We start from the raw sequence: 12,156 nt of genomic DNA, 5'->3' as shown, positions 1-12,156 counted from the left end.
CCAATTTTCTTCACAAATAATGACATGGCGTCATTACTCAGCTGATCTGATGTTTTCTCTACTGAACCAGTTGGTTCCAGTTTGATAGCACTAAGGGCAGTTGTGATTTGTGGTGTAGAAGCCTCTCCTTCTCTTGTTTGCAGTTCATACTCATAGGCTTTGAAATTAGCAAACAAATCATGTAATTCAACCTTATTCAGGTCCTTTGACTCTCTCATAGTCATGGTCTTGACATCTCATTCCTTGGAAAGACCTCTAACCACCTTCAGCGCAATTCCTTTGTTTGAATACACTTTTCCAAGTGCATTCAGTTCATTTATAATGCCGCTGACTCTTTCATCATACCCGTTCATGGACTATCCAGTCTTCATTTTAATGTTATCAAACTTCTGAACAACAACTGAGAGTTTATTTTCTTTTGTCTGCTCATTGCCTTCGCATACCTGAATCAACTTCTCCCAGATCTCTTTCGACTGTTATGCATATCTTTATCCTGCTGAAAGAAATTTTATCCAACGTCTTGTACATAATATATTTAGCCAAATTATCAAGATTGACTTTCTTTTTATCTTTTGTTGTCAACTCTTCACGTGGTTTGTCGATTCGATGAGGTGCACCATCAGTTATGGCAACAGCATTGTTTGCTTTAAATATTCTTATTGGTCCGTCAGTTATGACGTACCACATATCATCGTTTTGTGCAGCTAAGTGAGCATGCATTCTTCTCTTCCAGTCATCAAATTCTTCTCTGGAAAACATTCAAATCTTATTGAAGTAAGACATGGTAATCAGATTTGTAGATGGAAAATATTCAGGAACAAGATTCAACTGCTCTGATACCACTTGTTAGGATCAGTTGGGTGTTTGAAAGTGTTTAGAAGGGGAGTTGAATAAACACTTAACAATTTTCACAACTTTTATATGAATGAATCAGTTTAATGATAAACTGAATTCGTAAATCTTGTTGTCAATGTCAATCAGTTAACTAATGAAAGTGAAGAAATAACTGAAAGACAAATTGAATAAAAAACAAAAGATTTGTGAATGTTCGGAGACTTCAAATGCTCCTACGTCACCCCTTCTATCTCAATGATATGATATTTACTAAAAAACTTTGATTAATTACAGCAACTGTAATAACCCACTTCAGTTTGGACTTAACACTGCCAAATTGAAACTCTTAGTATCTTTACAACTTTTGTTAGTACGCAACTGATATATTTCCTAAGCACAACTTGATCTGAGAAGATCGAATAAGATGCAATGAGTGCTTATGTTGGTGCTCAAAATATAGCCTTAACGCTATGAATAAATCTGAAAAGTGTGAGCTTCTTGTAACTGATCTTTAGAAACTTTTTAACTCAAGAATGAATGTACGCACTTGGAGAGTTTTTCTCAGCTGATTTTCTCGACTATTTATAGGCTTTGTTCTCCAACGGTAACAATGAATGCATTCAAATAATTATATCCGTTGATTTGTTTTGTATGACACATCATTATCCTTCTGACAATCGTACACTGAGGCATTCTGATATACGGCTCTCCCACTATCAGTTGCAGACTGTTTTTGTACAAACTGTCGGTTGTTGGCTTCGCTCATAACTCATGACGTGTCAAGCTAATTTATCAGTTGACTCTTTATAGTAGATAAGATTAACTGATTACTGTGTAATTGATCAGTCTTAACTGATCGTCCAGTTGACTACACAACTTCAATTATCTTTGATCAGTTTAGTTGGCTTCGAATATATACGCATTTAATTATCACTTCGGGCAACTATCAGTTACGTGCTTTCAGTTCAGTTATCTTCTTTTGACTTGATCAGTTCTGCAACCCTTTTACGTTCAGTTTGTCAAACTCCGAAATTAAGATTCCAACAAGTTTCTTCATCAACATGACTTGAACCAAACTGTTCGAGCATAACAGATCAACTTTAAGACCATTTTCAACATTTTCCGAAGACAAACAGAATTTCTCAGATTTTTTTATAAAGTTGTCCGCAATGACAAAATAGAGAAGATATGTTGGTTGCCCTTTTCATCCAGTGTCCAAGAAATTTGAATTGATCATTACTATATTAAGCAACGCGATTAGGCACATGAAAATATCTGAACAATTGTCGGCTACTCAGTACTTCTATGAGTATCGTATATATTTATTAACAATGAGAATCAATACCTACAAATAAAGAATGCATCAAGACTAAATATCTCTCTCTTAACTGCTTCTGTTTTATCAATCTTCATCAAGAATTCAAATCGCGCATAATCTCTTAGAAGATTCGTTTTTAAGTTGTTCTCGCACACACACTAAGTTTTTAACCAGATCGATTAAGGATAAATATTATACACTTCATATTCTCACTAATCTTTATACACAAGCGTTGTTGTGTTGTGAGAATTAATAGTAACAATCAAAAGCTTGTTTCTGAAGAGATCAAGTTGAAGTAAAGAACGTTACGAGTTTCAGTTCATTAGGGTTGTTGAATCGAGCATAAGTTTGTTTGTACAAGTTGTTGTACCTATCAAATTTCTAGTAGAATCTTTCTAGAAACATAAGTCTGAAAACAGAAAAAGATGAGATGTGAAAGCTTAGCCTTCGTACTTCCATAAATCAATTCTTGCCTCCTTACTTACTGTTACTTGTGATGTTATTTGTGATGATAAGTTAACTAGTGTAAACTGAGCTGTTGCATTTATATATATATCATATTTATTAAGTAATTTGAGTTATTTTCACACTTAGAAATTAATTTTAGTATCTTAAATTTCTCAGTCTGATTGGAATATTGACTTGAGTTGTTAACACATGTTGGAACATTTCATGTTTGTAATCTTGCTTGATTTTGATGTTAACAAAACTTGTTATTTTGTTACTAATTATCTTACCTATGTGTGCAATTAGATGAACGTAATTGAAGCTATCGAAGAATTCAAACTAAAAATATCAATTGATTAATCGAACTAAACAAGTTCAACTGATTGTCCAGGTGATAGATGGTTCAGCAGAAGACCTTTAGAAGCCTGGACAGCTGATAAAGAGTTCAACTGATGAAGAGCCCAGCTGACCAATTCAACTGAAAGAGTGATATCAGTTCAACTGACGAGTCAACTGATTTCACCAGCCCAACTGAAGATCAGTTCTGATGTCCAGTTCAGAGACTCAGTTAGAACCAATCAGTTGCAGAACACGACAAGCTTATTCAAAGGAATCTAGCTGTGCACAAAGGTACAAAAGCAATTGTTAAGTCAAAGGATAATAATAGAAGTTGCATCAATGTTTAAAGCCAAAACGTTCCAGAATGGCTGTCGTAAAGTACAGACATATTTCGAGGAACATATTCCAAATGCAACAGATACAATAATTGATTCTCAATGTACGATCAATCTTCGCGCCTATAAATAGAAGATGAAGATTAGTGAAGAACATAACAAGCAATAGAACAACAAGAGTGTGTGACGAAAAATGGCATGCAAAAAGCTTTATCATCTTACTGGAAGCAATCAGCCCAGTTGTGAGGGAACACTTCAACGTGTTATCAGCTTAGTATAGAAGCCATTTTCCCTCAGTGTGTGAAAACACCTTCCTGGTGTATTCATTGTTCAGTTATCACACACTCACACATTATCACTCACATATATACAGAGAGTAGAGCTTATAGAATCAGTTGAGTAAGTGTTGCACAAAGACGTAAAATTTGTATATGTAGTCTTTGACACATAGACGTTAAACAAGTGTTGGCTGGAAGGTGTTGCCTTAGTCTAGGCTAGGAGTTCAGTTAGGCAGTAGAATAAGTCCTAAGCTAAGTGGGTTTGTACAAGATGTTGTATAAATCAAAGTTTTCTAGTGTATCTTACCCGAGGAGGTAGAAGGGGTGACGTAGGAGCAATTGAAGTCTCCGAACATCCATAAATATATTTTGTGTTTTTTATTTTAACTGCTTGTTTTTGTTTTTAACTGATTTGGTCAGTTCAATTTTGTCCATAACCGAACTAATATAAGTCAGAATTGATCTCATAATTTTCAGTTATTCAGTTGCACAAGTTATAAAATTGATTAGTTTTCTTAACGAATGATTATTTCGGGTATTTTTCGCTTGGTTTAAAACCAAACCCGATCTAATTCATCGGTGTTTACATTCTTAAAACACGAGCTATTGCAGATCATTGATTTATTGTGTTTGAAGCACCTTCGAAGGTGCCACACGATCCATCAATTGGTATCAGAGCTAGCTGTTCTAAGAAGGATATTTGAAAGCTTATATTTTAAAATATATTTAAAAGTGTTATTTAAAATGGTTTTCAAAACCCTCTTAAAATTTTTATGAGTTTACCGTGGGAAGACAGAAGGTTTTTGGCTCTGCAATTAACATTGTATCCACTTCTCTCGACTCAATAACTTTGCTGTTTTAGCAGCTTGTAGGGTTCTAAGTTCAACTGATATTAGAACATCTAAACTGCTCTGTGGAAAAGATATCAGTTGCAAACTTACCAATTCAATTGAGCAACAAACGAAACTCTTGGAACTTTTCAAGTTTGCAATTTTGCTTTTGATGTTAACAAAACTTGTTATTGTGTTTCTAACATATTTACTCAAGTGTGAAGTTGCAAACACAAGAAGCAAGCTGAAACTGAATTTTGCACAAACTGAATTTCTGGTGAGCTTCGGTATTTTGATGATATCGCTCAACTGGATTATCCAAATGACAATCCGCCAAAAGGAGTGATTATAAAACGCAATTTGGAACAAATCGTATTTCACGTCAGTTGGGCAAAATCGGATGTTATCATGGTCTAATTGATCGCTCAATTATCGAACTGATCACACGAAAACAGCAATCAGTTGAGTTTGAACAGCTGCGGTATTTTGGTCATATCTCTCAGCTCGGTTATCGAAATGAAGCGATTCAGTATGCGTTGGAAAGATAAGACAATGATCTACAAATCATCTTCAGAAGTCAAAGTCTGAATCAAAGCTTAAGATGCTGATAAATGACGATGAAGTTACTGGTTCTGCACAAACTGAAATCAGCTAGGCTGATTTCAGCACACCAGCTGAAACTGAACCAACTGCTGACCAGCTGACCAACCAACTGAACTGAACCAGCTGCTGACCAACTGAAACTGAACCAGACCAGCTGAAGACCAGTTGAACCAGACCAGCTGAACTGAACCAGCTGAAACTGAACCAGACCAGTTGAAGACCAGTTGAACCAGTCCAACTGAACCAAACCAACTGAACCAATTGAACTGATTGACCAGTTGAGTTGACCAGTTGACCAGTCGAGAAAATGTCCAGCAAGACGAATTTGACCGTTGCAATTCCAGAAATAGTACAGAAACTTTCCAACGATCATATTCTTGTATCTAACGTATATATCAGTGTTGGAGCCTATAAATACAACATATTGACGATCAAACAACAGCTTTTGAAGTGGATTCAAAGCATGGGTAGTTAGCATGAAGATATCAGCTAGTTGAGAGCACAAGCCCTTGTGCGAGGATACATTTGAGATATACACTGTAAATGATAAATTCCTCACACACAATCACTAACACATATACAAGAGAGTTGAACTTCAAAGATTAGTTGAGTGAGTCTTGCACAAAGACAATAAACTTGTGTATGTAGTCTTTGCATATGAGACATTAAACATTATGCCGATTGTGAGGTGCTGCCTACAATCTTGAGTGCTAGGAGTTCTAGTTGGGTGCTGCCCTTCCAGAATGGGTTTGTACAAGTAGTTGTATAAATCAAAGTCTTATAGTGGATCTTTCCCAAGGGGAAGAAGGGGTGACGTAGGAGTGTTTGAAATCTCCGAACATCCAATTCGTGTCTATTTATTTATTGCATTTACATATCATTTCCATTAGTTTTAAAGATGCATTGTTGAAGCATTTTATGTGTTCTTCAAATACCAAAATATTGCATACCAAGTGTTTGATAAAATGCTTCAACCCAAAATATTTTTTAGTCATTCAACTTGCATATATTCTAAATGCTTTACAAAATATTTAATTGGTTTCTACGAAGGATTATTTCGAGTGTTTTCCGCTTGGTTTGAATACCAAACTCGATTTAATTCATCGGTGTTCAATATTTCAAGAATCGAGCTATTGTAGCTCAACGATTACCCCCTAATCGATCCCAACAGAAACCCAACTACCAGCTGAAACTGATGATTTAGGGGGAGCTAATCATCAGATGTACCGCCTCTTAACTATCATATCAGATCCAAATAGATTATCAATGCGGTTCAGCATCAGTTGAGTCCAGTTTGAGTCAGCTCGACCAGTTAGCCAGCACAGAGATAAAGTCCAAGGCAAATTAGCTGGTCTTCTGGCAAAAAGAAACTAAAGATCGATACAACATTCAAAGCATTCAAGACAACCAGTTGTTGGTATATCCAGTTCTATTATATATAAACTAACTGATAATTAATGTTGTTTAAAATTTGCTAAGTGTAGTAGCATTTCCCTTACATTTGATGATGTTCTTAGTGTATAATACAAGGACGCTTATTTGATTAAATAAACATCATGTTTATCCAGTTTGTTTGAATGTAACTGAACTGATATTTTCAGTTAATGTGTTGCCTAAACTGCTTGAATGTTAATTGATGCTAATACTCATAATTAAAATCGCGTAAATGATTATATTTTTTGAAGGAGAATTTTTAATTAGTTCTTGAGGAGGAGTTTTCTTTAAAATTATCTCTCAAACTAAAAAATGTTTTAAATTCGTTTTAAACTCGTTTTTAAATTCAGTTCTTGAGGGAGAGCTTACTTATCCCTCGAACTAAAAATTTTTCTTTTAATTTTTTTAAATGTTTTTGATGCTCACAAAGGGGAGAATATGTTAAATTTTAAAATTTTAAATCGCTTTGATTGTTCAAGTTTTGTGATCGTAAAAAAAAAGGAGATTGTTGGAATATTTCATGTTCGCAATCTTGCTTGATTTTGATGTTAACAACTTGTTATTTTGTTACTAATGATATTATCTAAGTGTGTAGTTAGGTGAACGTAACCGAAGCTATCGAAGAATGCAAACTGAAAGTATTAACTGATTAATCAAACTAAACCAGTTCAACCGATTGTCCAGCTGAAAGGTGGTTCAGCAGAAGACCTTCACAAGCCTGGCCAGCTGATGAAGAGTTCAACTGATGAAGAGCCCAGTTGACCAGTTCAACTGAAAGAGTGAAATCAGTTCAACTGACGAGTCAATTGATTTCACCACCCCAACTGAAGATCAGTTCAGATGACCAGTTCAGAGAATCAGTTAGAATCAATCAGTTGCAGAACACGACAAGCTTATTCAAAGGAATTCAGCTGTGCACAAAGGTACAAAAGCAATTTCTAGTCAAAGGTCAATAATAGACGTTGCATCAATGTTTAAAGCCAAAACGTTCCAGAATCGCTGTCGTAAAGTACAGACATATTTCAAGGAACAGATTCGAAATGCAACAGATACAATAATTGAGTCTCACTGTACGATCAATCTTCGCACCTGTAAATAGAAGATGAAGATCAATGAAGAACATAACAAGCAATAGAACAACAAGAGTGTGTGAAGAAAAAGGACATGCAAAATGCTTTATCAGCTTTCTGGAAGCAATCAGCCCAGTTGTGAGGGAACACTTCAATGTGTTATCAGCTTAGTATAAAAGCCATTTTCCCTCAGTGTATGAGAACAACTTCCCGTGTATTCATTGTTAAGTTCTCACACACTATTACTCACATATATAAAGAGTAGAGTGTAGAGCCCAAAAGTCAGTACACGTAAACCTTTGTACTTATTTAAATTGCTAAATTATTTATTTAATTTTAAATGATTTTAGCGAGGCATGATTGATTATTTTGCATGATTTTAAATTATTACATGTTATTGTGATGCATGTTAAAATATTTTCTTGAGTTTTGCGTTTCAGGCGAATATTCGATGTGGGATCGAGAAAAGAGATCGGTGACAATTTAGGTGATTTATGAAAATGTGATATTTTATTTCAAGTCAAGAAAATTGTTATTTTAAGTGATTTTTAGAATTTTAAGCATTTTATAGCCTAATTTAATTTATTATGTGATTTTAAGATTTTTATCTTTTCAAATACCAATTTGAAAATTTGGAGATTTTAATCTTGAAACTTGATACCTATTTATTTTATTTATTCTTTGTGTAGTATTGATAATTAGAGTAGTATTATTTTTATTATTAATTATTTAATTAAGCACATTTAGCCCTAACTAGTTAGTTAGTTAATTAATTAAGAAAATTTTCACCTAACACACACACTCACGCCTCACACACACTTATATTTCATTTTTGAGAGGAATAGCTAGGGTTCTTGTAGCTACACCAGCAGCCACCCTTCCCCTTCGAAAATTTCCAGCAAACTTTAGTCCGATTTTAGCAAAAAATCGTGCCACAAGTCGTACTGGATCGAGTATCGCATTCCCTCGCGTCGTTATCCATCTTTTCGTGGGTTTAATAATCAAAGACATGTATATTCTTTTATTTTTACATCGATCTTGTAGAGCCAAAAAATCAGTACACGTAAAATCCATGCATTTATTTAATTGTTAACTTATTTATTTAAATTAAAATGATTTTTAGCTGTACATGATTTATAAAATTTGCATTAGTTTAAATTATCTATGTTATTATGATGCACATTAAATTTTTTTCTTGAGTTTCATGTTTCAGGCGATTATTCGATACGGGAATCGAGGAAAATAGATCGGTGATGATTTTGACGATTTTAAAATATGGTATTTTATTTTAAGTTAGGGTTGGAGAATTTTAAATGATTTATTAAGTTTTAAGCTTTTTAAAGCCTAATTATTTATTTAGTGACTTTAAGAATTTTAAAACTTTTAAGGTTTATCCATTGTGTATTTTAATTTTAAATATGATATTGTTAGTAAAGTTAATAGTGGGTTAGCATTTTATTATAATTTTAATTGTGTAATTAAGCAATTTATTTCCTTAATTATTTGAAACACACGCACACACCCATATACAAACAAATGTTTCACCTACACACACACACTTTCATTTCAGATTTTTGAGAGCAAGAAAACCTAAGGTTCTAAGAACTAGAAGCAGCCAACCCATGCTCTGAAAATTCCCAGCAAATCACGTTGATTTTGTTGCAAGAAATCGAGCCACAAATCATTGTGGATCATCCCTCGCACCTTCCTCGCTTCGGTATCGTCGTTTCAGAATTTTTAAATATCAAAGACATGTATATTATGTTGTTTCTACATTGATCTCGTTATATTATGTGATGTGATGTTTATTATGTGTGAAAATCCATGTGTGTTGTGAAAAATTTGAGCAAAAACGTTTGAAATGATTTTTGGATCAAAATATTTAGATCTAAAAACGTGTCTGCTGTCATTTCGAATACTGCGAAAATTCGATCGATTTTCTGGAAAAAAATTCTAACAAATAAAATGTGTTACTTTTTTATACCTTCGATTTGACAGTAAATTCAAAATTTTTGGACAAGAAACGAGTGAGTTATGATCGTTTTTGTGGGACTTCTCAAACTATGATTTTCTGAAAATGTGTTCTTGAAGTTTATTTATTGCAGGCTTCGTTGGGGAACGTTGGGTGATCACTGCTGCGATTAAGTATATTGAGTATGAGGTTGAGATGGTTTTTGGTGATTTGTTTAGTGTCGATAGGCACTGGGTTGCATTAGAAGTCGTAGGAAATGTTTTGGTGTCAAAATGTCGTGTTCATGAGTTATGTTGCATTGCAGCTCGTGTTTCGTTGTTTCGGGGCATTTGTGTGAGTTGAATCATTGACATAGTGTCCTAGGACGAGTCTTGAAGTGTTGGTTCGAGTCGATTGGGTGCGGCATAGTGTTTGCATCAAATTTTGTTCTTTGAGGTCGAGTTTGCGTAGAGTTAGCGCCGCAGTGCTCACCAGGGAGCGCCGCAGCACCCGTTCTGCCCAAGTCTAGCACCGCGGCGCTGCCTTTGTGGCGCTGCAGCGCCGCATTGTCGCAGAGTGCATAGGCGCTTGTCCATGACTTTTAAAGCACTATTTAGGCCCATGTCTTCTATGTTTTGGAAAATGTTCACACATCATTTTAGAATTTGTTTCGGGGGTTGATATCATGGTTTAATACGTTGATTAAACGAGGTCAAGTCCCGAGTGATTTAGAACGTCATAAGTAAAGTGTCGTTTCGGGTGACGAGCATGACTATTACATTTAAGTATGAAAATTAAGTGCATGAAAATTGTGTTAGTATGTGCAGCAGTTGCCCCAAGCGAGACCCAATGAATCCCTCAACATCATGTAAGTATGTTCGACGTGGAAAAGAAAATATTTTATGTTTTTTAGGTATGATAAATAAATGTCCTGTGACCAATTATGAACGGGTTTGGAAGTCGGTGAACGTGACCGAGGACCTCTCCACCCCGGTAAAGCATGGCCGGGTGTAGATCAGGATTGGAAAGCGGTAAAACATGATCAGGGACCAATCCACCTGGTAAAGCATGAGTGGGGATCTCATGTATGTGGTAGTGAATTTTCCCTGCCAGCCTAATACCATGGTTTAGTCTGATCAGACGTATTTATGTATGGGTCACTTGCTTTGAAACATATCTCTACGCAAAAAGATGAAGTTTATGCATGTTAAAGTATGTATGATGCAAGCATGTTTATGAAAAATTTTATGATGATGACACGTCTAAGTTGATGTTATCACGTTCAAGTTTTAGTATGTTCGTTACTTTAAAGATGCATGTGATTTTATTATATATTACTTGTTATCTCCAGTTTATACATGTTGAGTCTTTAGACTCACTAGACCAGATCGATGCAGGTAAAGACGAGTATGAAGAGACGAGGGGTGGGGACCAATGAGCCGGCTCGGTCTATGCAGGAGGCTAAACCCGAGGACCGCCTATGTTTTAAGAACTTTATGCATGTTGTTTTCAAATACTCTCTACAAGATCGTTTACATTGTTTAAATGCTTACCTTTTTGCAAACTTTGTTTATAACTGTTTCTATTTAACATAATTTTAGACGAACATATTATTTATTCGCAATTTGAATGATTACTATTTATTTAATTTTTTTTATTTTTTCGCAAATTTTAAAAATAGTTTAAAAGTACGGTATGTTATAGATCTTGTCGTAGTAAGTATTTTGATGTATAGTGTATGAAAAATATGTGTATGTTATGCAAAAGTTTGAGCAGAAATGTTTAAAACGATTTTGGATAAAAATTTTAGATCTCAAAATCGAGTCTGCTGTCATTTTGGGTACTGTGAATTTTTCGTCGACTTTCTGGAAAAATGTTCAACATATAAAATGTATTACTCTTTGATATCTTCGATTTGACAGTAAACTCAGTAATTTTTGGACAATAAACGAGTGCGTTATGATTATTTTTGTGGGACTGTTCAAGCTGTGACATTTCTGTGTCACAAAACCGGTCACCCTCTGTTAGTTTGAATTCTGCGACTTATAGGTTGGTTTTCTGGAAATGTTTTCAACATATGGTTTGTAGTACTCTGTGTTATCTTCGATTTGATAGCAAATTCACAATTTTCTGATAGGAAACGAGGGATATATTATTTTTATTATAAAATCGCATAAGCTGTGAAATTTATGTGTCACAAAACCCGTCACCCTCTGTTATTTTGCATTCTGCGACTTATAGGTTTGTTTTGTGAAAATATTTTCAACATTTGATTTGTAGTACTCTTTGTTATCTTCGATTTCATAAAAAATTCGAAATTTTATGATACGAAACGAGGAAGATATGATTTTTATTGTAAAATCGCACAAGCTGTGAAATTTTTGTGTCACAAAACCCGTCACCCTCTGTTTTTTTGAATTCAGCGACTTATAGGTTGGTTTTCTGGAAATATTTTCAACATTTGATTTGTAAAACTCAATGTTATCTTCGATTTGATATCAAAGTTGTAATTTTCCGATAAGAAACGAGGGAGATATGATTTTTATCGTAAAATCGCAAAAGACATGAAATTTCTATGTCGCAAAACCCGTCACCCTCTGTTATTTTGAATTCTGCGACTTATACATTGGTTTTCTGGAAATGTTTTCAACATATGATTTGTAGTACTCCGTGTTATCGTTGATTCAATAGCAAATTCAGAATTTTTGATAAGAAAT

Source organism: Primulina tabacum, chromosome 2, assembly GCF_025594145.1.
Source record: "Primulina tabacum isolate GXHZ01 chromosome 2, ASM2559414v2, whole genome shotgun sequence".
NCBI lineage: Eukaryota > Viridiplantae > Streptophyta > Magnoliopsida > Lamiales > Gesneriaceae > Primulina > Primulina tabacum.
This window is presented reverse-complemented; position numbering follows the sequence as displayed.